The sequence below is a fragment of the Cyprinodon tularosa genome, unplaced genomic scaffold (assembly GCF_016077235.1).
Source record: "Cyprinodon tularosa strain WSP-4 unplaced genomic scaffold, ASM1607723v1 ctg23, whole genome shotgun sequence".
Classification (NCBI taxonomy): Eukaryota; Metazoa; Chordata; class Actinopteri; order Cyprinodontiformes; family Cyprinodontidae; genus Cyprinodon; species Cyprinodon tularosa.
The window spans coordinates 1330469-1354730 of NW_024038861.1; the positions used below are offsets into that span (position 1 = coordinate 1330469).

Consider the following 24262-nt stretch of genomic DNA (forward strand, 5'->3'; position numbering starts at 1 on the left):
AGCGACACACAGCAGCTCTTTCAAGCTCGGCACCGTTTCATTCACAACACCTGTCCCATCAACCAGGAATCCGAATCCGAAATACTTTGATAATCCCAGGGTGAAATTACTTTCATTACATCGCTCCATCTGTTATAGAGTGACTATAGGACCATTTTGATATAACACAATTTCATCCTATATATATAATTAGGGGGTCCTCGCTTCATCTCACCATCAGTTTGGGGGTCCTTGGTCTTGAAAATGTTGAAGACCCCTGCTTTACTGCATAAAGAAATGCTGGTTAAAAAAAAAAAAAAAAAAAAACTGCTTATCAGACATATTACCTATAACACAAACACAATATTTTGGTTAGAACCTCCTTATATCTTCGATTTTGGTTTTGGGGTTTTCTGATCAGCTCTTACACTTTCTGGCTCTGCTCCTACACAGGAATCTGTGAGATGTCGACTCACTACTATTAATTCTTGGAAAAAAAGAAAACCCTGGAATTAATTTTAAAAGCTTAAAATACTGTCCACCTTATTCTGAAATGACTGCATGTTTTTACAGGTGCAGTTGTGATCTGTTAAAATAACATTTTAAACATTAAATACAGCATGAAAATACACAAAAGCCTGAAATTGATACTGAGTGTAAGTCCAGCAGATGTGAAATTGGGAATCTTCACTTTTTCCAATTGCAAATAAGTGAGATGCAGCTGCACATTTTCACATACCCTGTTACTGGTATATCAAACCAAGAATGTTTATATCCTCTAAAATGGATAATGATATGTCACATCTGGATTTTTTAATTTGGAGAAGTTAAGTTCTTCAAATTTTTCTCAGGCTTGAGTTAAGGGTTAATAGAATTTTGATTTAGGCTTTTAGTTTCTCTAAATTGTATAGCACTTAATAAGTTCAGGTACCAAACTTCAACATGCATTGGCTGTTATAAGATCCTTGCAGTAAGATAAACATTCATTATATTTTCACATAACTTTTGTCAGGCACCATATGTTAAAACTAAAAAAAATCCTCAAATTATGCAGCATTAATTGTTGCAGTTATAATACTATTTAGATTTATGAATATAAATGGCCTGCACTTATATATCACTTTTTCAAGTCGGAAGATTTGGCCAAAGTCCTTCACATTACATTCAGTAATTCACACACACACACACACACAAACACATTACATTTTAGCCACAACTGGCCTGGTGCTCACTGAAAGAAGTGAGTCTGCCATACACTGGCACCACCAGTCCCTCCGACTACCATGAGAAGGCAATGCAGGTGAAGTGTCTTACCCAAGAACACAATGACACTGAAAGCCAGAGCCGGGGGTTGAACTCACAACCCTGGGGTTGCAGGACAAACTAAGCAGCAGTAGACAGACTTCTGGACCAGACTGTTACATTATTTTCTTGGTTTGTCCTCTACCTAGCGATACCAGTATAGTAAGTAGGTATGAGATTATTAGTAAGTCTGGCTTTTTTCTCTATTAGCTAGCCTGCAGTAAGGTTTGCAACTGTAGTATTTTATCCTAAAATCATGAGTAGCCATCTGTTGGTTTCCGCATCCACACTGTGGACATGCGGTTGGACTGTGGTGCAATTTGGTGCAAGGCAGTCCAGAAAAATAAAAATATTGCATTAGATTCCTGGCCTAGGATTTTTTTTGTGCTGAATGTGCATGCTTTCCCTGTATGTGTGTTGGTACTTTCCTGGTACTCCCAAAAAGAATCAACTAAGTTATTTTTTGTCTACCAACTGCTCTTATGTTTGAGTATTTGTGGTTGTATGTCTATGTGTTGTCCTGTGATGGAATGGCAACCTGTCAAGGATGCAACACCAGACTGCTCGGACAGATAAGCAGCAGAAGATGGATGGATGAATGGATGGTCTGCATATTCTACAACTGCAAGTATTTCCAGACTACAAAACTATTTCTTCTCAGTGAGTTATGGTAATGTGGAGTTGTTTTTCTCCTTTTCAGCGAGCTGACCAACCACACAAAGCAACAACTTGGTTTAAGAGTGCTTACACCATATTCCTTACAGCTGGCACTTTTCCTTGTTTCTTATTAAAAGGACTTGCATTAAAGCTATACAGTAGCAGTGGTATATTGGGTAAAGTAGTTTTGAAACTTTTACTTTTGAAGCGCTAACACACCTTGGCACAGGAAACTAATCCTTGCCTAGTTTAATCAATTGGTTGTGGTGTTTCTGTGGAGGAGGGGTTCTGATTCCTCACCAGGGAATAAGGTGTTGTATGTTTGATTTCATGCAGTTGTTCTGGAGACACAGGGGGGCTTGTGGTAGTTTAAGGCAGTGAGTATACTCAAAACAAACCCACACACACATGCACACACTTCTCTTTGGTTGGGCCCGATTGTTTCAGATGATGGATGTCACACTTTAACCCATGAACACAGTGCCCCTGCTGCCTTTAATTGCCCAATCAGGAGGCTGGAACATTTGTTATTGTAGGGCAGTTAGGGCTGGATGCCAAACTGTACACATACAAACAGAGACGAGTATAAACAGTATCTACCTTTTCTCTAATCAACATTTGTCTGATTGGGAGCATGCTGCGCCTAAAAGAGTATTACTTGTTTCTACTTTCTTTATGAACAGCACTGATGACAGAGCTGTGTTGCTGTCATAGCACATTAAAACATGGTGACACCTACAAGTGTGAGCTCTCTTCAGAACTGTCCACTTTAATCTCCACAACTACAGTGACAACTTAGCAATGAAATGTAACAGAGGGGCTGGTGTTCTGACGCGGCTTTATGACAAGACACTAGATTTTTAGACAGATAAAAGGAACGGAAGCTTAAAGGAAAAAAGAAAATCAAAAATGTTTAGTCTAATTTCACATTTGTATCCTGTTGATGACTATGACTTCACTGATGAGTTCACTGTCAAGATCTTTCCTTTAAGAGGTTATTGAATCCAAGCAAATCTTATTTATTCTGTCTAACTATGAAATCAAATCAAAGCTATGCACATTGTTTTGCCACAGTTCAGTTTAAGATGCAGGTTGTGACCATGAACAAAAGGGGGCAGTGTAACATCAGCAAAACAGAGGTAATACATAGTGTTGCTTCTTTTTTCATCTCTCGTTTTTCACCCTTTCACAGTTCTCTCTGCCTGCTGTCAGCTTCTTTCTCCCTTTTTTTCAACATCCAGCTCTTTACTCGTTGCTTTCTGGTTTCTATGCTCACTTTTGCTTAATCACAAACACACACATCCGCCATGCACACATACACACAAAAAAACGAGAGAGATGCACAAATGTGAATTAATCTCTGGCCTGATACACCAGCTCAATTATGAGCCACAATGCGTGTAATTAGAAAAGAATAAAATGCATTTCAGTTTTCATTAATGAACTTCATTGATTGGCTCTGTCTCTTTGTTCCTTGTTGTGATTAAGTTAACTTTGTGGAGAATAAACACCACACTTGCAGCACAGTTACACCAGTAGCAGACCTGCTACACACTCATGTGTGTGGCATTGGCTATGTGTGTTGTCTTTGGCTGGGTTTTGGTGGCGGCATGACCAGCTGCAGAAAATAGAAATAGGCTTTAAAACAAATAGTATAGAGAGATGGAGGAGGGGAGGGAAAAAAATCAAAAGAAAGAAGTCATAAATCTTGCAATGGGATGGTTGAAAAAGCTGGACAGTCTCATTAAAAGAAGAATGAGTGCACAGCAAAAGACATAAATGCATTTTGGAAATCTTGCTCCTATACAGTTTAGTAGGCTTAAAACAAGATTTGAGATAAGAAGAACTAAAAGGTTAACTTTTAACAATCATGTATGTTATGAACTCTTAAGTGCAGGGTCGTTTTTTCATGTGAGCATGCTTACGCTTCACATGTTTTATATGACGGCGGCCATCTACAGATGGGTGGGTCCCCCAATGCCCAGACCTCTAATTTACAGGTGTTTTGTGTATATTTAATAGACAGGCCGATGTGTGTGTGTGTCTTTCGTCCAAGCTTTACTCAGTGTATGTGTGTGTGAGCACACATGGTGGAACAGAGGCTCTGTGTCAGCAGCGGTGTGCCCTCAGTGAGCCTGTCTCTAATTACAGTCTAGAGTTTCAGCGTTTCAGTCCGTCCATCTCCCTGTTTAAACCCAGCTAAGGCAGCCAGGCCCCACTGAGCCAAGGTAAACCATACAGCTAATTAGACAGACAAGCTTCCATCTCTGTACCAAGGGGGAGGTAGATAGGCGGTGGGAATGGGTCTTGGAAAGGAGGAGTGTTTCTGAAAAGCGGGAGACTTTGGCGGATGAACTCGAAAAGTGAGAAATGGAAAGAGCAGAAAGATAATAAAAAACACTTGAAAATATTTAAGTTCATTATGCATCTAATTACGTTCTTTTAACCTTAGAACAGGCATCCCCAAACTCGGTCCTCGAGGCCCGTTGCCCTGCAGGTTTTAGAGGTTTCCCTGCTTTAGCACAGCTGATTATAACGATTGTAGTAGAGTAAAAGTCTGTTAATCAGCTTTGAATTAAAATCAGCTGTGCTAGAGCAAGGAAACCTCTAAAACCTGCAGGACAGCAGCCCTCAAGAACCGAGTTTGGGGATGCCTGCCTTAGATGTTTATAAAAATTAGAAGTATTGATTACTTAAAAAAACTGCTTTTTATTGAACACCTCTAATAAAATGCTGTGTTAGGTTTTCTCTTTCATTTGCACTCACATGATGTGAGGCTTGTGTAGGTAGTCAGTGAGTGTGGGAGGGTGGAGGGGGCTATTTTTGTGCCATTGCAATATTAGTCTAAAGGTGTTTTGACACCCTCCACAGCGTTTTTGAACCCAGGGGTAATTTACATATTGTAAACAAATGTAAACGGGGGGAGAGAAGGTCATTGGTCAACCTGGGGCAAGCTAATCTGCATAATTGGCTCCGGTGGTTCAAATTATAACATGCTGCTGCTTTGCTGGAAAAAAAAGTAGGGGCGGCGAAGGAAACGAGGGGGGCAATTATGTTCATACGCAGCCAATGAAAAAAATCGTCCTTTCTTTTTTCCTGCAGCCTTTGCCTCTCCTTTCTGCCTTATTCTGACCAATGAGATTGCTCTGTGGTGCCCAACAGCAATCAGAAATTCATCTCGCTCCACGACAGCTAGACCCCACCCCCCTCTTATACTGAGATGGAGAGTGAAGGGAAGTGAGGGAGACAAGAAACAAATGAATGAGAGAAGAAGAGAAAGAAGTGTGTTTGAGTGTGTGACTGAAGGAAAGAGTGAAACAGAGAGAGAGCCAAAGCGGTAGATGGGATCTAGACTTGCCAGTCTAGGCAGTACAAAATGTGAGGGGGGGAGGCAGAGGCAGAGGGAGGGTGAGGATGGGAGAGGAAAGGGTGAGAGGCAGACATTGGCTCTGTCGAAGGAGCTAAAATGAGAACAGGACAGAAGGAGCAGAGAAATGGAGAGGAAAATAAGATGCTACTGCAGTGTGAGATAGGGTGACAGATCTGTTCTCCTCGTACCAAACACCATTTTCTCCTGCCTGTCCTGTCCCAAGTGAGGGGCTGCGGGGGGGAAGGGGGGGTGGAAAGCCACATTTGCAGATTCTACCTTATCACCGAAATACTAGAAATCATCTGTCCGTATGTGTGCAGAGAGAGAGGTTGGATAAGGGCACAGTAAATAAATCATGGGGGGGCTCATTGAAAGAAGGTCACCGGCTGGACCCTGCCTGCACACACAAACATACACAGAAGCACACGCTCCCACCCTGTGCTCGTTGACAGGCCCCTGCCCCTCATTTCGGGGTGCTCTGGGTGATTCTCCCAGCGTAATGGCTTCTACCCCATTCCCAGTCTCCTGTCTGAAAGAAATCACACACAGTCCCTTCAACAGTAGCTCACACACTGACATACACACACCTGGCCAGTCTGGCATTGGGGAAAGGGAACGGATGGAAACAGTCGGGTAAATACCTTCTTTTGTTGATATTTGGCGTTCGGATCCACCAGCATGCCTTTATACTGTAAGAGGTTTCTTCCTGCTGCTTGTTTATTTCAGGCATTGTCCATAATTGTTTATATGTTCACCATTAAGTCTGTGTTCCTGTAATATTGGACCTGTGCACTGTCTGTATTCATGTGTCTAAAGAGGCCACAGCGTGAAGACGGCCATCTTGGATAAGGGTCTAAATTCAGAGCCTAGTTGAGATGCAAATAAATTTGATGCATTGCACAATTGTAGGGATAATTAAGCATTTATTTAGGCTTTCTGCAGAGTGGATTTGGAGGTTTCATTAATTACTTGTTGCATGATGAGGCTCAGTATAAAACAACTTTGACAGGTATTTAAAATGGTTTCATTTGCTTATTAAAACTCAGAGTTTTATCATACTGGCTTGCTGTACTGTAGTCTGCAGAATTCATGTACTGAAGGAACAGCTACACTTCAAAAAAAAAAAATTTGACCGCATTTAAACATGAGTAACAAGGAGACAAATATTGTAGATATTTTCAGCCATTTGAGGCCCATTATGCTTTAGAACCATAGTGATATCGACACTGCACACGTTGTATCAAAATACAGATCTAGTTACTGTAAAAAATATAATGATGCCAATGATTATTGGCATTTTTTTGTGTGCTTGACTGCGTGATTGAGGGGAGTAACAAGTGATTGAGAGACCTACAGACAGAAAATAAATGCATGGAAGCAGTGAGAGATGCATATGTCTGTCTGGATTTCTATCTTTGTGGTGGGTAGTGAGTGGGAAGGTCTATCAATCATTCTCAATCATTTATATTCAGCATTTCATATCACTTCTTCACAATTGGGAGTGGGAGAGACTTGGCTTATTTACATATGGAAGAGTAAGTGTTAAAAGCTGTCAGAGCAAACAAAATATAAAGCTGTATTGATGTACGCATTCTTTTTTGTTGTTCAGTCCTACCAGCTGAGAATGTGTGTGTGTTTGTGGATTTCCCTGTGTGCTGAAAAGTGCAGATCTGCTGTACAAAGCAAAAGGCCTTCTTTGACAACTTTTGCAAAAATTTTGCTATACTTTAACACCTGTTTTCTACAGTCAAATCATGTATTACAGTGTAATAATTCTTTATTCAATCAGGTGTGACCTTATATTTTTTTCTTCCTTTGAGCTTTTTAAAAGTGTGTCTTTTTGATGTGAGGATTAAAATTAAGCAAAAAATAATTACCGGTAAATAAAGCAATAAAAAATATATATCAGAATTTTACATGTACAACAATATTTTTTTAATCACAAGGGAAAAGTTTTAAATTGCATACTTATTTTTCAGAAACGTTTTTTTTTTCTGAGCATTTTAATTCCTCAATAACAAATTGAAAAGATAACATGTTTAATTTTTCTAAAACGGTAGTCTGTGGTTGCAAAATGTTATTAAAAAACTGTATTTATAAATGGAAAAAAATGTAGAAATGCAAGAAAAACTAACAATTGTGCAATATTCCCTTTGGCAGCTCTGTTTTTATTGAACATTACATTTTTTTATGATGTTTTATTATATTAACTCAAATATATGATAATATATATGTATCTTCAATTATTTTTAGCTAATAATATTTGGCACTTTTGTTTCCATTTTTGTATTCTCAATTATTATTGTTTGGATGGCAATAAAATTGCAGATTACTGGTAGAAATAATAATTTTAAAAATGTTGTGTTTTTTGCTCTGTCAAGTCCAATACTCAGTTATTAACGTGTGTGAAAGTTCAGTTTTATAGATGTTTTTATTTTTTATTTATTTGTCTTCATTTTGCCCAAATGTATTCTAAAGTATGTATATAAAATAGCTCTTTATCATTGATCATTAAGCTATTTAAATAATAATATCACAGTTTATTCAGAGTCCCTAATATATCGAATATGCTTTATAATTCTTATAGTTTTCTTCTTAATCATTTTTATCTATTAAGAATAGATCTAGGGGATTTTTTTTTTTTTAGTTTAATGAACATATTGGACAACATTAAGGTTAAAACTAAGTCCATAGAGCTAACGAAGAATTTTGTTCGTTACAAATTTGATCTGGCTTTCAGAATATTTGATGAAAAAAAAGAAAAACATATAAAATGAAAATTGGTCGTTCTGTACCTTCCTTACACCTTCATTTTTCTGTCCTTCACTCTGTCCTTGGTTTTTGCCCATTTCACTCTTACTCTCTCTCTGTGTGTGTGACCTTGTGTTCTCTGTGAGCTGGTGTGTGGAAATTGGGCACACCTAACTACGGGGGCTTAAGTATAATCATGTATTTAGCTACAGAAATGTACTGACACACTGTTCCTCCCTGGAAAAAGAGAAAATCCCGTTAATTGAGGGATATTACTGTTCAGATCAATTTCCATGTTTCCAACGGTGATATTCATTCCCTCAAACCTGAACAAATATTTATGTCTGGGTGTAAAAAGAATAAATAATAAAAAAATAATAATCAATATAAAACTATTCATTATTTTTGGATGATTTAAAAATACCTACAATTTTACTATTATAAGCACATTTAATAACAGTTTAGTAAGTGTAATGTGTTTTGCTCAAGGTATATTTATTATATCTGCCCTATTACTGTAATCTAAAAAAAAAGTCATCATGCTCAATTTTAAATAGTAAGATTTTAAATTATCTAAATGTAAATTTGAGAAAAAAAATCTAAAATTTGTAAAAATGCTTTTGTTGGCTGTAATATGTATTACCCAGGTTCATCCAAGTGGCAATTACTGCCAATAGGGGCCAGTGTGTAACCAAGTATAAGGCCTTAGTGAGACCAGCATTCACTGGTGGAGAAGAAAGCCTGGCTTGGGGGAGCTTGTGGGGAGGAGAGAAGTGGGCTTATTGTTGGAGGGGGTATTGTGAAATGGGAAACAGCAAACAAGGCAGTCTTTAACTCTGGTTATAGAATATGTTAAAGCAATGTCTGAGATGTGCAGCGTGAATTATTTGCCTTATCATAAAATGCATTTATGACACACAGTCATAAATATGCATCAGTACAAGTGTTTTCATATTCGAGTCCCTTCCTCTTTTCTTTCCCTCCTCTTCACCCCCCAAACTTACTTGTTTTGTGCTAACAGTAAAAGAGCCCGGTCTTAAAAAATGCGACCCATTAGTTGATGTTTTGTAAACATTTTCCTATCTCTTGGGTTGCTGCTCTTTCTCATTCTGTCTCATTTCTTCTCCTCTACTAAATCTGCTTATTGTATTAAGCTGTTCTATGATTTAAAATGTTTTGAAGTCACAAAAGCAATTAGAAAATTCCATAAATTGGAGTGGGTGTAAGTATAACTGCGGTGAAACATGCACATCTCTTGCCCTCCCTCTCTCTGCCTGTTTCATCTTCATCATCAAAATCCTATTTCTAATTTCTGTGGATTTCCTGCCAAGAGCAGCCATGGCGCTGACCCCCTTAACTTGAACATATAATGTTCTTAATATCCAGATTAAAATTTTTTCTTTAATCTCTTTTCTACAACATGTTAAATTATTTCTGCAATCAGCCACAAGGCCAACCCCACCCACACCCATTCTCCTCATCTGTGGCCTGGCCACCCCAAACATAACTTCATATGCAGATACTCTGGATGCAACCACCACCCACCCTGGCTTTTGCCATCCCACACATGCTCACCTCCCCCTGCTCTTGTCTCTTTGCAATTAGAAAGTGAAAGACTGCAATAAAGGTGGCGTTGTATAGGAGGGCAGTTAATGAAAGAAAGGATTATGGGTAAAGGCAGCATCAAGGGAAGATTAGGAGAGGCTCGCTGAGACAAAAGATCCTACTGACAAGAGCTGCACAGTTTCACAAACAGTGCAAAACATTTGCTTGAACATAAAACATACTCGGAAGGTTGAGATATGTGCATCCAGGAAACAATGTCTTAAAATTAACAGCTTGAAAGTTACACAATTCACAGTGTAGCAAAATACTACATACATTTTTTGTATTTTAAATTTTTGTCTGCAGAGGTAAAACAAACTGCAAGAAAATACAGCATTCTTATTCACCATACATTTAAATTCATATTTGTTGTTTGACACCTCGAAACAAACTACAGCTATATCTAGTATAATTATGGATTATATGCTTCTCACTATATTTATCAGTTAAGAGTATGGCTGCCATAAGTAAGAGCTTTAAACCCTCTTTACATACTTTAAACCATGTAGTTCCACAGGGCTCTGTTCATAGTCCCATTGCATTTGTGCTATATTGACATTTTAAATGTTTTAATGGTCTCCAATTACTTTTATTTACGTCGATGATAGTCACGTTACCCATCGGTGACTAGAAAGTTACAGTACTTTTTGAAAGGTATAAAATCCTGGCTGCGTAACAGTTTTCATCAGTTGAACAAGGGGACAACTAAGGTTCTTATGCTCTGCAAAACTTGGCACTCTTACTGGTTGAAAATCTCACTTTCTTGCTAAAAGAAACAATCTTTTACAGGTGTAATGCAGTAGGCTGGTTTTCCTTTGATAGCAAACTTTTAACCAATCCCACTGTGTGATCTGATTGAATAATCTCTGTAAAGTGCCTTCAGAGTATGTGGTATGAATTGGCAAAATATGAATAAAATGAATTGAAGTCACATTTTTATTGTGTTTTGTTAGATTTTTGGCTTATTTTAGGTGTTGTGAATTTAATTGGATGTGTTCTATCATCATGTTTTGTTGCAAGCCTCCTTGTTTTTTTTCTTATTTTTTTTTCCAAATCCTTTTTGAATTCATGGGAATCTCTAATAAAGGAGTAACTTGGCATGTGTCAGAGTTTTCCAAGTTGTTAAATGAGCAGTGAGCTCTGGAGAAATAGAAAAGATAAAGGCCAAAAGTTCAGAAAAGCAAAGAGCCAAAACTTCCTCTGAGTATCTTCACCATATTTAGTTAATAACATACTTTATCATAAAAGACAGTTTATAATGTGGTGTACAGACTTTGTGGTTACTTTATTTCAAATTGTCCAGAATAAACTCCTTGCCTGTCCACAAGCTTTACCCACCACGAGACAGGCATACGGTCTATTTAAGTAGAGTGATAAGCACTTCGGCCTCAATACTGAACAGGGAGCAAATTGAAAGTGAAGATTGCCTTCCCATAGACTTTATCTTTTCCCACTAAAACAGGGAGCGGACCACTACGACTACACCTATTGATTTTGCAATTTCAGCAAATTAAGAAGGAGACAGCCAAGCCTATTAGAGATCTGTCTGTGGCTAGGCCTAGCATGGCCGTTGTGGTCTGTAATGGTGATGAGGAAAGATAGAGAAAAAGAATGTGTGTCCAAATTGGACTCCTGTCTAATGAAGTTTTTACCTCACTAAGCATGATGTATATGAGTAAGCATGTGCCAGTCTTATTCTGATTTCATTAGATATGATATGTCATCAGCTGCTGGCACAGCAGGCAAGCTGAAGCATATAACAGTAATGTGTAAATATAACACAAGGCAATCAGAACGAATGAATTACCCACACATGTGGCCAGTCTCAAAAATTCAGTAATAAAAGAAGCTAGAGGCCAATCTGTACCAATCTAATATCTCTAGTAATAACCACTGCAATAAAAAGAGTAATGACATAAAAAGAAATGTCTATAAGGCTGTGAGGAAAAAGGTGCAATTCGGTTACCTAAAGTACATCAAATAATAGAAGATTCTATAAATGGGCTGTGTTTTTGTTCATGTCTATGTGAGCTTTATGATGATTTTTTGTGTCTTTTTAGTGTTTCTCTTCTCTGCTTGATTAGCCTTAAATGTAACAAGAGAAAACACAAGGTTTGTTCATCTTTGAAAAGGTCAACAGATTATTTCACCCCAACCCAGCCCTTTTCCATGGGACTAATCCGTGATATACATTTATAGGCAGGAGGTGAAGTTTTCTCCATTTTCAATATGATTATGTTATAAGCCTATATGACTTCCATATTGGAGTTTTAATATGGGAAATTCAATAGTAGCAGTGATGGATGATTTCTCTGGCAAAAGGTGCACATTTTTCATAATGATAGGTTTTTGGGTCCTCTAAGAATGATGAAATATGAGTTTTTTTTATTGATCATTAGTCTTAGGACTGCACCTGCTTCACCAATTTGTTTCCAATCAGAATTGGCATTAAGATTCATATTTCAGATCACAGTGGCAAAATTTTCCCATTATTCATTTCATAACATGCAAGAATTACAAAGAGAAAGAGCGATACAAGATGCCCAATTTGTTCATTTTCCTCTGGTGTGATTATTTTTCACTCATTTTAAGGTTAGATTAGTTTGCAATTCTTGCAGTTGCCTTAAGACATTAGATGCATTTAGAGAGGAAGAAAAAAAGATTTAACTTTTTTTTTCTAAAGGCAACTTTGTTTTACTGTTAAGTTGGGATAGATTGAAAATAGTTAATTGTCTTGACAAAGACAAAGACAATTAACAATTTATTGGGCCATTTAAAGTCTTTGAAAAGTGTCAATTTTTTTAAATTGCAGGTACAAATGTTAGCATTTTGTTGTTTGTATTTTATATTTTAGACAAAGAAATAGCGACATATAATTGTGAATTCCTACTGCATAAACACATTTGACCATAATGCATGGTGGTAGCAGCATCATGCTGCAGGAGTGTTCTTCTGTTGTAGGGATAGAGAAGTTTTTAAAAACATGAATGGAGCAATAGCTTGGTTTTGGAAGAAAACCTAGAGGCTGCAGACCATCTGAGACATCTGTGTGTCCAACTCAAGGCCCACTGGTTGGTTCTGGTCTGTCAATATTATTTTTTCAGCTCTTAAAATCTATAAGGGAATAATTATATAAGAAAGCTGAGACTTTTATCTCCGGCTGCCTCCTGCTTTGATGTCACACCTCTAAGATTATGCCACCTGTATCCTGTCCATGTTTGGGATCACTTACCTGTGCAAACACATGTTTTCAATAATTAACTCAAGTTCAAGCACCGGTCATGCCTTACAGATATTAGTTAGTTTTAAGGATTGCTGCTCCACAGGGCTTAAAGGCATTTATTGATAAAATACTTTTTCTCCATTAAGAATCGATCCGTTTTAGTGTGTTTACAGATGTTTTTTTCATACATCCAAACTTAGTGGGTGAGTGTAAAATTTTTTTCATGTTCTTAGCAGCTGACAAACATTTTGTTGCACTGTAGTTTTGTCTTTTTTAATTGTGACAAAAAGCTTATAAATGTAACTTTCATATTTGTCAAGATTCTTTGACTTAAAAAGACTGATCTTTGATCTATATTTGATGGTTGTTTTTTTAACATGACAGATTAGAGCAAATCTAGATCAATGAAGCAGTGCATTTTGCGTAATGAAAAAATGAAACTATAAGCTTAATTTAAACAACTGTATTAAGTCCTTGTAAAGGCATAATGATGACAATGTGGCCTGATATTGAAATGAGTTTAACATCCCTGATATGATGCAGACTAAAGTTCTGGCAGTACAGCATCTCTTAGTATACAACTATGCAGATATTTCTATCTCCTTTTATTCAAAGCATGTCTACGTCTTAGCATGGCCTGATCAAAGTCCAGAACTAAATCAACAGAATTTGTATAACTTCAGAATGTATATTTACAGGCACTCTCTATCCAACGTGACTGAGCTAAAGCAATTTTGCAAAGGAGGAAGGGCTGAAATATCAGTCTCCAGATGTGCAAAGCTGGTAGAGGCCCCCGAAATTGCAGCAATAATTGCAGTAAAAGTTAGGTCTACAGTCATAATTGCAGAGGGCTGAATACAAGTACTTGCTAAAGCTTCCAGATATATATTTATAAAAAATCTATTTATTTCTTTCATATAAAAAATATGTGCTACTTGTGGTCTTGTACATGACATCAAATAAAAACACACTGAATCTTGGAGCTTTAAAGGAACAAATTGAAGAAATGTTCATTCGATATGTATATTTTTTCAGGGTACTAAATGTGCTTTAGAAAGTGTTTTTTTTTTTTTTTTTTTCTTTTAAGAGAGAGAGCTAAAGTCTCTGTTCTTAAGGCAAGCTTAGCCGGAATAAATTAAGTAAAGAGAACCGAAAAGAAAGAGTTGATAAGTCAACATGGGAATCTCAAGCTAATTCATGATTGCCTCTTGGAGGAGATTGCTGCTAATTGTTAGGTGATTAACATGGCAAGCTGTAATTATGTTCGCCTAAGGACTCGATTAGTGTTTCTGCATGTCTTATGGGCACTGAGGGGCTGTATTTCTCTGTGTCTAAGCCTATCTGTTGGCTCCAGGACAGATGGCACATTGTCAAAAGCTGACATGTTTTGTTTTCTCTGATGTGTGCGTGTGTGTGTATGGCAAGGGTGGGGGGATCAGGGGGTGGGGGGGGTGTAAGGAGCAAAGCATACAGAGAGACAAGGAGAGAGGAGACAAACTGAGCCCAGGCACATGTCCTTTTGTTTCAGCATAGTTAATTAAGTGCTAATTGACTGTAATTATTTACATCATCACACACAGCAAATGGAGATGTCAAGTGGCAGAGGCACAAAGGCAGTTGGCAGGAGGTTGGCAGCTGAGAAGCTCCAATCTGTTGATGCTCACAATGTTAAATTCCACTGGGAGGAAAAGGAACGGTTAGCAACAAGCTCAAACATATAGTCCGCAAATATAGAAAAAAAACAAATGTACACTTTTCATCTGACAAGTCCCAGTTCTATGATATTAATAAATGAATAAACAGCAGTACATCCTTGAAATACAGACTTTAGAATTAAAGGGAGAGTAAAGGGCACAGTGAAGAGGAAAACTGCGCAAGAAGGAGAGTGACGTTGATCAGTCAAGAGGAGAATGAGATAAGGCAGCATCCAGGGTGTTAACACCTACAACTAATCAACATGACAGAGTTTTGGACTTGCCCTAGAAACAAAACATACAAGTCAATGTTATAACACACTTCAGCATATGCAGCATGAGTGCTATGATGCCAAAAGAATCATTCTATTATTGACTCACTGAAGTGCAAGGCACAATACTTATAAAGCAAGTTAGAATCCCAAACCTCCTCACACCTCCTGGAGCTTCTCTGTCTTCATCAGAAAAGCAGTAAACCCTGACAGAAATTTGGTAGCAGATGGACTTCCCTTCTCTGTTTTTTTTCTGAGACAAAACGAACAGCAATACATCTTAATCATTTGTTACACCTGTCTGCCCATAAACATTTTAAAAAGGGTAAAAAAGCCAGAGCCTCCTTTGGTTTGATGATTCTGTGAAGCATGAAGAACATGGAAAGTTGAGCACCCATGAGCCTGGATAACAAAGATATAGTGTGCCTTAATATAGGAAAATGAATGTCATTTAAGTAGGAGTTAACAAAAGGTCACTTAACAACAAGCCAAACACAAATCGAATCTTGGGGTTTTTAATAAACATAAACAGTTTCAGAAAAACTGTGGATTTCCAAGAGGGACAGTCAAAAGCTGTGACATATTGCTGTTTTAAGAGTAAAAATGTATTAAGAGGGAGCAAGAATATATTGATGTTCTAAATCAATAATCCAGGTGGTATCGAGAGTTTCATTGAAAACTTTAACCGTTTTAACATTATATGTGCTTAGCAGATGTGGCCCTTTTTCACAAAATAGAACTTTATTGCTTCTTTCAATTGAAACTTTTGCTGGAAACAGTTTTGTATCATTTTCTATATAAATCTGAAGCTTTAGATAAGTAAAACAAAATGCTCTGCTGAAATGCGTAACGGCCCGGCCCAACGCTGCAGCTTGGTGTTTGCTGACAGCCTTGTGATGAAGACTGAATAGTGAGCAGTGAGAACAAATAAGCACTACTCCATATTCAGTTTGTGTGCATGCGTGTATGAGGCTGGATGTGCATGTAAGCACTTCAGTTGTGTGTGCATGTGCTTGAGTATGTAAGAGCTTAAGTGTGTGTTTATGGGGGTGTGGGTGTGTAGTGTTGGGGGGAGGGGGGGGGGGGGGGGGGGGGGGGGTTAAGCAGTGGGGTATTCTCGCCTCTGGTCAGAGGTGGAATTAATTTTAGCTGGCAGTCCCACGCTGCGGTCATTTGGTTTAAAGGGAGGTGTTATTATCCTGATTTGCCCATAACGGCTGGGGATTGGATACCCGACTGGCAGCTAGACACTCTCTTTTAAAGACAAAGGGGCCAGAGACAGTGTGTTCTTTTATGACTGGAGGATGAATAACAGTGGAAAACCAGCAAGACAAATCATAAAAAAATGTTCCCCATTTCCTCCATAAAACTCTAATGCAATTCATTACATGTCTATTTGTTTCGTTATTCAAAAGGATATATTAACAGAGCAGAGGATAACATTAAAAATGTCAGACAGTGATATAAAATCTCAAAGTAATCGGTTGAGCATTACATTGAGGTGGTTATTGTTAAAATCGCTTAGAATTTAACATGTAACTTCAATCAGCTTTTGAACTATACATAATTAAACATATTCATCTTGAACATCAAGTGTTAAACAGAATACATTTTCCTTATTTACATGATTTAAGAGCACCATTTGTGTGCATACACACACATGCATGCATATAAATAAATGGGCAGCATTACTTTATCAGTGATGGCGGTTATGAAGTAATTCTATTGTATATTTTTTCAGAACAACCCTAAGCCTCTATTTCATTAAACCAAAGATCTTTCTTCTGACAGAAATACCCAAATGACCACATTCCCTGTTTTAAATACCAGCCATCTGCCAAGGAAGGCCTTTTCAGCAGCCCAATCATATGCATAACCAAAAGATTATTATTTTCCCCTATGAAAGTTGAAATGACTGAATAATTATAATGTAGTGGATTAGAATGAGAGGAAAAAAACATGCCTTGATGTCAGAGAAGATTGCTGAGTAGTCACTATAATCGCTGCTTAGGTTTTTAATCAGAGTGAAATATGGGCCATAAACTATTGCCTTTCATGCAAACTTGTGTTTATGCACCGCTGCATCACAAATCTAATTTTTCAGCATTTTTAAGAGGCTTAAAAGATAGTTATTTTTACTCAGGAACTCTGAATTAAAAATCGTTCCGTTATACTTTCACTTGTGGGGATTATGTTCCGTACTGTAAGTTTTTTTTTCCCAGAATTATATTGGAAACTTGAAATAACCTGCACAGGCTTCAGGACAAATGCTTGTGGTTCATACATGCCAGCTAACAGAGATAGAAAAATAAATGACGTCAACCTGTAACCTGCGCCCCACTTTGTGTAACATATCCAAACCTTCCTGTGCTCATCTAATCATATTGTGTAATTCAGAAATCTTTACCTAAGATCATGTGATGTTGAATCTCACTTTTGATATATAATACTGAATAACATCATGCTTCGAAATAAATGTGTGCATTCATTTAAAGCAGCTTTCTGCTAGAATGTGAAAGATAGTTTTAATATTAGAAAAACATCTAAGAATCCAGCTTCTAAGATAAGAACCTGTGAGCCACGAGCAGAAAACAGCACACATAAGTACAATCGGTTTATCTATGAGCTCCATTCTTGCAGCTCACACACTAAACACAGCAAAGTCTATGATTTCTGCACTCCCCTTATCCTTAACAAAGCAGCAAAGCCAATCCATTGTGCTGGATCCTTCTGTAACAAATTCATACATCCATATCGACACACCAGGAAATAAGATACCCGAGGAGAGAGGGATGGGGTGATGGACAGAGAAGTGAAGGAATATATTCTTCTTCTCTTTTTTGTTTTGTTGGGGGCATTAGTAATCAGAAGAGCCCCCCCGCCCCGAATCACCGCCACCACCACCCACCTCTCCTGCTCTTTACAGCTGCAAATTGCTTTGCCACCTCTTCCCCCAGCAGTCTGTCCTACCAAATCCTCTCATGATGTATCATTATCGCAACTTTGGGTGGAAATCCATAGAATCAATAGATTTGTCAGGGAAACTCACGCCTGGGATTGCTTACACGCTGTGCAGCTTGTTCATCTATCGCTCGGGCCTATCCTGCCACAGGCATCAAAAACATTGCTACATTGCTGATGGACATAGACGCTCAGTCACATTTAATGTATAGGTACATATGCAAATACTCTTATTGGTAATGGAAAAATAGATATACTGAGTTATCACAAAGATGCAGTGTTTGTCTGAATTTGTCTATGTCTGTTTTGCCTTCCTCGGGGCCCTTGTCTTTGCTTATCTATCTGTGTTTTACTTCATTAGTGAAGCTGGTCAGCAGGAGCTGGATGGACGTCTCTTCCCATGTAATTACTGTCCAGTAAACAGGTCAGAAGGGTAGAGTCCAGCCACAGCTGCTGCAGCTTTCAGCGAGTCACACGCATGTACACACAAGTGCATGCACACGTTTGCACACCCACATGCACAGACTCTGTATCCTGAGCTTTCAGAGTGGTATTGATTGGTTGGGCTGTGACATCTCCTAAGCCATGTCACCCCTGTGAAAGAAGCCTCCAAATTGACCAATAATAAAGTGGTGGAAGTTGTAGTGGCACTCTCGAGGGAGCTGTCCATGTGGACTGTGTCACTGTGTTTGTGGGTGAGCCCTGTGTCTATGTGACTATGTAAGTGTTTGGGTGTGTTGTGGATATGAATGTGTGCCCTCTTCCTTCTCTGTCCCCTGTGAACAACACAGTGACCGTCCCTCCTGAAACACGTTTACACATTTTACACCTTAGCAAACCAGACTGCTTGAAGTAAAATGCAGTCTCAGTGTGCAGTATAAGGTTTTCGGAAAAGCAAATAAACAAAAAAATAATAAAACAAAAAAGTGCATTACATTTTTCTACTTGCTGACAACCAAATATGAATGCGATTTAAAATTCTGTTGTTTTATTTGATATAAACAAAAAGAGGAGATGGATTTAAACAACAATTTGAATTCGTGAACCATTCCTTTATTAATAAGAAATCAAATTAAAATAGAGCTAATTTAACTGCCTTATATGTGTCTAGAATAGCAAAGAGAAATTCACCAGTGAGAAAATGTAGGTGTGTTAGGTGTGTCAAAGCAAAAAGGCAATGAAAGCATATTCACAAGAATAAAAGAATCTGGAAAAAAGTTAAAACCGTAAAAACAGAATGTGCAAGATAGAGAATAGCATCTTACAATAGAAAACATTGTGGATTTGTTAGATAATATTTCCAGAAAATAAACAACAAAAAAAACTGCTAATTGCAAAATAGATGTGACAAAAACCTATGGAACAGGGGAAAAACTGTGAAAAAAAGCAGGCAATTCTGTGAAAATAAAATAGATGTACAAAAAAAGGACATACTGGACACATAATAAAACTGAAATTAACAACATGGTTGTAATCTCCTATTTGGACTATTGGGAGCAGATAAATAATCAAATATAAGAAGAGCTGAAAGAAAAGATCTGCTATAGAGTTGTTTTGTGGATCTAGATTCTGGTAGTCTTTTACTGAAGGAGCTCTCCAGTTCTCTAGTTATAGAGTCTCCCACCACCTACACTGTAGCCAGGGGGCATCCTAGGACAGGCTTCCTTGGCAACATCAAATAATTTAGATTCTTAGCTCATTTGCAGCCCTGTGATGGACTGGCGACTTGTTTAACTTTTCACCCATATATGGCACCAGCTCTCCTTGACCCTGATGGATGAGCGGCGATGGATGGATGGATGGATGGATGGATGGATGATGACGGATGAACTTGTTTGTTAACAACCTTACACAGCCTAATTATCCTCTAATATTGATTAAAAACTGACTCATTGCACTAAGTTGAAGGAACTCTTCGTTTAGTTTGAATCACTGGAATATTCTACAAAAGTTAAAACTTTTTTGGAATATTTCAGTGATTTTTTTAAACTTCTTTGGAATGACTATGACCTGGATGACTGAGCATCTTCACCAGCATATCACTAGAATATGCTGGTTGTTGATACTTGGAAACCCTTAACCACATACCTATTTCATATTCAAAAAATCAAAAGACTGTTACTACTGCTAGTGAGATACATACGTAATCTATCTAGAATATTTTAAGTTGAAACTTAATTCATTTCTGTGGATTTTTATGTTGAATTTCTTAAATGTGAGGGCAGATCAGAATAAAAACTTCTTAAATTCAAGATCAGCTTCACTGATTTTGAATTGCACAAAAGTGTGCAATTCATTTTTTTTTACATTCAGCTCAGGCAATCTACATTATAGTATGTGTTGATTTCAAGACCAAGTCCAATTTAAAAATGTCCAATTTCCAATCTGTGGGAAATTTGTTTGTTTACAGAAAAATATTAAAATAAGGAATTATAAAATACACTAGAAGTAAAGTATGGCGGCAGGATAATACATTAATTTCATCACTAAAAAATATGGAAAATGGTGTCCAAAATTAATGGGAGATTTTAGATGGATGCAGTCTTAATAATTACTTACCACAGCTGTTCTAAATGACAAATATCCCATAAAAGTAAACCCCACATCATCCTTTAAAGGCAAACTTAAAAGACGTGTCGTCATTGCAGAAAACACAGTGAAAAACATGTTTTAGTTATCTATACTCACAAGTGTAGCCTCCTTTATGGTTGTTCTTTTGCAGAGATTGACAAAAAGTTTAGTGTTAGTTTTATGTTTCCAGCAATTTCTTATACATGTTTTCTTCATCCTTCACATGAGTTCTACTGTAGAAACCATTAGATGAGAAGTTGTGGTTAATCTCTCCTGCACCTTAGAAGAGACACTAGATGTCTTTCAATCAATGTTTTCTTATGCTCATTTTGTGTTGATATAAAGTATTGAGTTTGTTTGCTGACTTTTTGATTAAAAGTATAGAGAATTACTTTTGTGGAAATTGAAAACTTGGGGATACTTGAGACCATCCTACCTATTTTTCCACTATTGCATTTAAGAATCTTTTAAATACAGTCCAGTCTAATTTTCTTCTTCTAAAACATTCCTCTTTTCTCATTGACTTTTAAGACCATTTGCTTCTTGTGATTCTCAACGATTTTCTAAGTATACGATGACAGCAGTGGATCTACGACGAATGTCGTGAAACTTAAATTCCCTGTAAACATAAAAAACAGTGCATGTAATACAAGAGCACAAACATTGGTGTTAGTTGGGCGCAAAGAGTGGCATGTAAGGCAGCCATTAAATAATATAATTCCCCCAAAATTAGAACCCGGAGGAAGGTTGTCCAGGGTAACTTCAATGCTTAATGCTTTAGATTTTGCTTTTGACAACGGATTGAACAGTGAGATTTTTAAACTGCAAACTTACATCAAACTCCTGCATTTTTTCCTCCATGTCTTATGTGTTCTTTCTTTTGTCTTCATGATGCTGACTGTTCACCAATGTTCTGTAACAAACTATTGAAGTCTTCAAAAACAGCTCTATTCATACTATTAAATTACACACTAGAACTCTGTTGGCTATTTATTGTATGTGACAAGGCAGTTATTGAAATACACATTTCTTATCCCATAGTTTTTTATTAATAAAATATTTTCTAAACCAGCCATTTCCAAAGTATGTCCTCAAGGACAGCTGTCCTACAGATTTTAGAGGTTTTCCTGCCTTAACACAGCTGATTTACATTTATAGCTGATTAAAAGGCTTTTGCTGAATTGCTATCATCAGAATCAGCTGTGCTGAAGCTGAGAAAGATTGATGACCTGTAGGACAGTGGCCCATGAGGAGAGACTTTGCACTTGCCTGTTCTAAATCTTCTATAGCTAAATGTTTGCTATTGTGTGTCGTTCTAGCACATAAATATCCAAATAAAACCACTGAAGTTTGTGGTTTACAATAAAAAGAAGGAGAGAGACTCTAAGTGGTATGAATACTTTTGCAAGTCATGGAAAGTGTCCCAGCTGTTGTCAGAGCAAGTGTTGAAACATACCTGTGGCTGTCAGATCCTCAATGAAACTTGACATTTGTGAGTTATTACTAAAACCCTTGCACATTTTGTCTACCTGAGTTCACTTTGAGATCGACCCAAAATTTATCAACTGATTAATCTTCACTGAAAATGTTTGTGTCTGTGGGTGTGTATGCAGATGTACCAACACCAACCTCATTATGGAGGTGCATTATGCACAAAGACTGCGGGGTCACATTGATTTGACTCCCTGGAGTATTAGCATGGGATTACAGCAGTCAACAGGCCTTCATTAATGTGTCTATGTGTGTGTGTGTTAAAAGAGTGACTGAGGATAAGAGATGAGAAAGATGAAGCAAGGGTAATTAGTACATAGAATAGTCTGACATTCTGCTACTCTGCTATGAAGACAACTGTTTGTGTGTGTGTGTGTGTGTGTGTGTTGGGGGGGACTTGAGCAGCAACGCTGAGTGTATTTGTGTGCCCTCATTAATTCTTTGTACTAATACAACCACCACCCTGCTTGAAGTGTTGCACTCTTAGAGAGCTTATCATCTTTATGATTTAACACTTTGATCTGAGAGTTTGATTGTGTGTGGGCGGGAGCAAGTTAGTTAATGGCAGTGTGTATTCCGCCTTTGTATCAAGTTCTGCATATGTGTTCGTACACTTGTGTTCAATTATTGTGCATGAATATGTAAATGTGTGCGTTAAATCTTCACCTGTGTGCTGCACTGCGTGTGTTGTCATAAGAAAGAAACAGAATTCACAATCAGATTGTGTGTGTCTCTGACAGCCATTTCAAACACTTTCAGAATTACTCATCATCATCATCATTTGCATAACTTTGAAGTATTCATAGCATTAGTGAGGCAATTACAATAATTAACATGGGAATCCATGTCAATGGGCCACAGCCACGAGGCAAATGCAATTACAGCTATGCTAATTAGGGTTTGATTAAGCTTTTAAAGAACAATCAGCTTATTTAACTGAACATATTTAAGAGGCTAGAGATACCACCCACACACACTTGCATGCACATTATCACACAGCCTAATGGCGTAACATGGATGGAAGCATATGCTTAGAAACAGGTGTGCAATGTGGGCAGTGTAGATGCAAATGCACTAAAAAGACACAATCTAATCCTTTCTTACTCACATAAACACCTAGAATTACTCAGCTGAACCTATATTTTCTTTTTCCTTCCTCTTATCACCTTCCTTTGTTTTGTGGACTTGTCTTTCTGTCCATAAATGAAGACAGGATATGTGTATGTGGGCGAGTGTGTGTTTGTGCATGAGAGAGAGGGAAAGAGTGTCTGTTTTTTTTTTTTTTCATTGAACAAGAACAATTTGCTGTCTGATGTTGGAAGCCTCATTGTAGTGACGGGGCCTAAATTAAAGTGTGGGCTTATTAAAGCCTGTGTGTGTATGAGTGTGTGCACATGTGCTCCTGACACTGATCCACCCAATAAACTCACTGTCCGTGACTAAGAGTGCGCTCGCAGCAAGACAGACACAATTGCCTGTTAAGACAGTGTTGCTTTTATTGGGCCTCCCTGAACAATGCCTTGAAGTGTGTCACGGCTCGACCCAACGAGAAGGCAAACTGAGATTATTTTAATGAATTAACATTTCCTCTATCTCAGTGTTATTCTCTAAATGGTGTTCTTTGACATGTTTTGTATCTTACGATGATTCTTTTAACAATCTCTATTTTGCATGTAAAACATGTTTCCAGTTATATTCTTTGGTAAGATTTTTTCATGAATTATCTTCACCTTAATAGAAAAGTTATTTGGATCCTTTCTTACTTGATAGGGCCAAAAAGTTTTTTTTTTTTTTTTTTTTAGCTCAATGTGCCAAACAGAAACGAAATAAAAGTCAATCAAAATCTTTCTTTAGCCCTTCAAAGATCCTTTTCAAGAAGTGAAATAAGTAATTTAATCTTTTATCATGGGTCTGGGCCTCATTAAAATATATTGGTTCTTTTCCATTAATGACCTGCCAGATACAGACATAATGACCTAATTTTTGGTCTGGACTCATGGTAAAGTTAACTATTTCAGCTAGAATCATAAAATACAGGAGTTTATTTGTCTGTTTGAAAAAAAAATATTTTCACTCCTTTAATTTCAAGAAGATCAAAGTAGTAAACAACAAAGTGACACAGTCCAACTGTCTGGTCTGAATCATTTGGGTCAGCAAGTCGATGAATGCCACTCACTGCCATGTCAGGGTCATGAGATACCGCAAATAAAACGCTGTCTCTGAAAGTCTATAATAACTATTGACAAGAAGAGTGCAGTTTATTTGTTATGACTTACATGGAGGGGCAGGTATAGTATACCTATCCATACTCTTCACATCTACACTCACAAAAAACATGCACATGCTCACACTAAAGCGCTGTCATTCAGCCTAAATCTATTTCTAT

The 24262-nt window shown here is 37.5% G+C and overlaps 1 long non-coding RNA gene across 1 annotated transcript in view; it reads left to right on the top strand.

The window, feature by feature from the left end:
- The first annotated feature begins 5677 nt into the window (after positions 1-5677).
- Positions 5678-24262, top strand: part of LOC119784635 — a 195827-nt gene continuing 177242 nt past the window's right edge. Inside the window, exon 1 of the long non-coding RNA XR_005280954.1 lies at positions 5678-5941. This is a non-coding gene — a long non-coding RNA (uncharacterized LOC119784635). The remainder of the gene's footprint in view (positions 5942-24262) is intronic.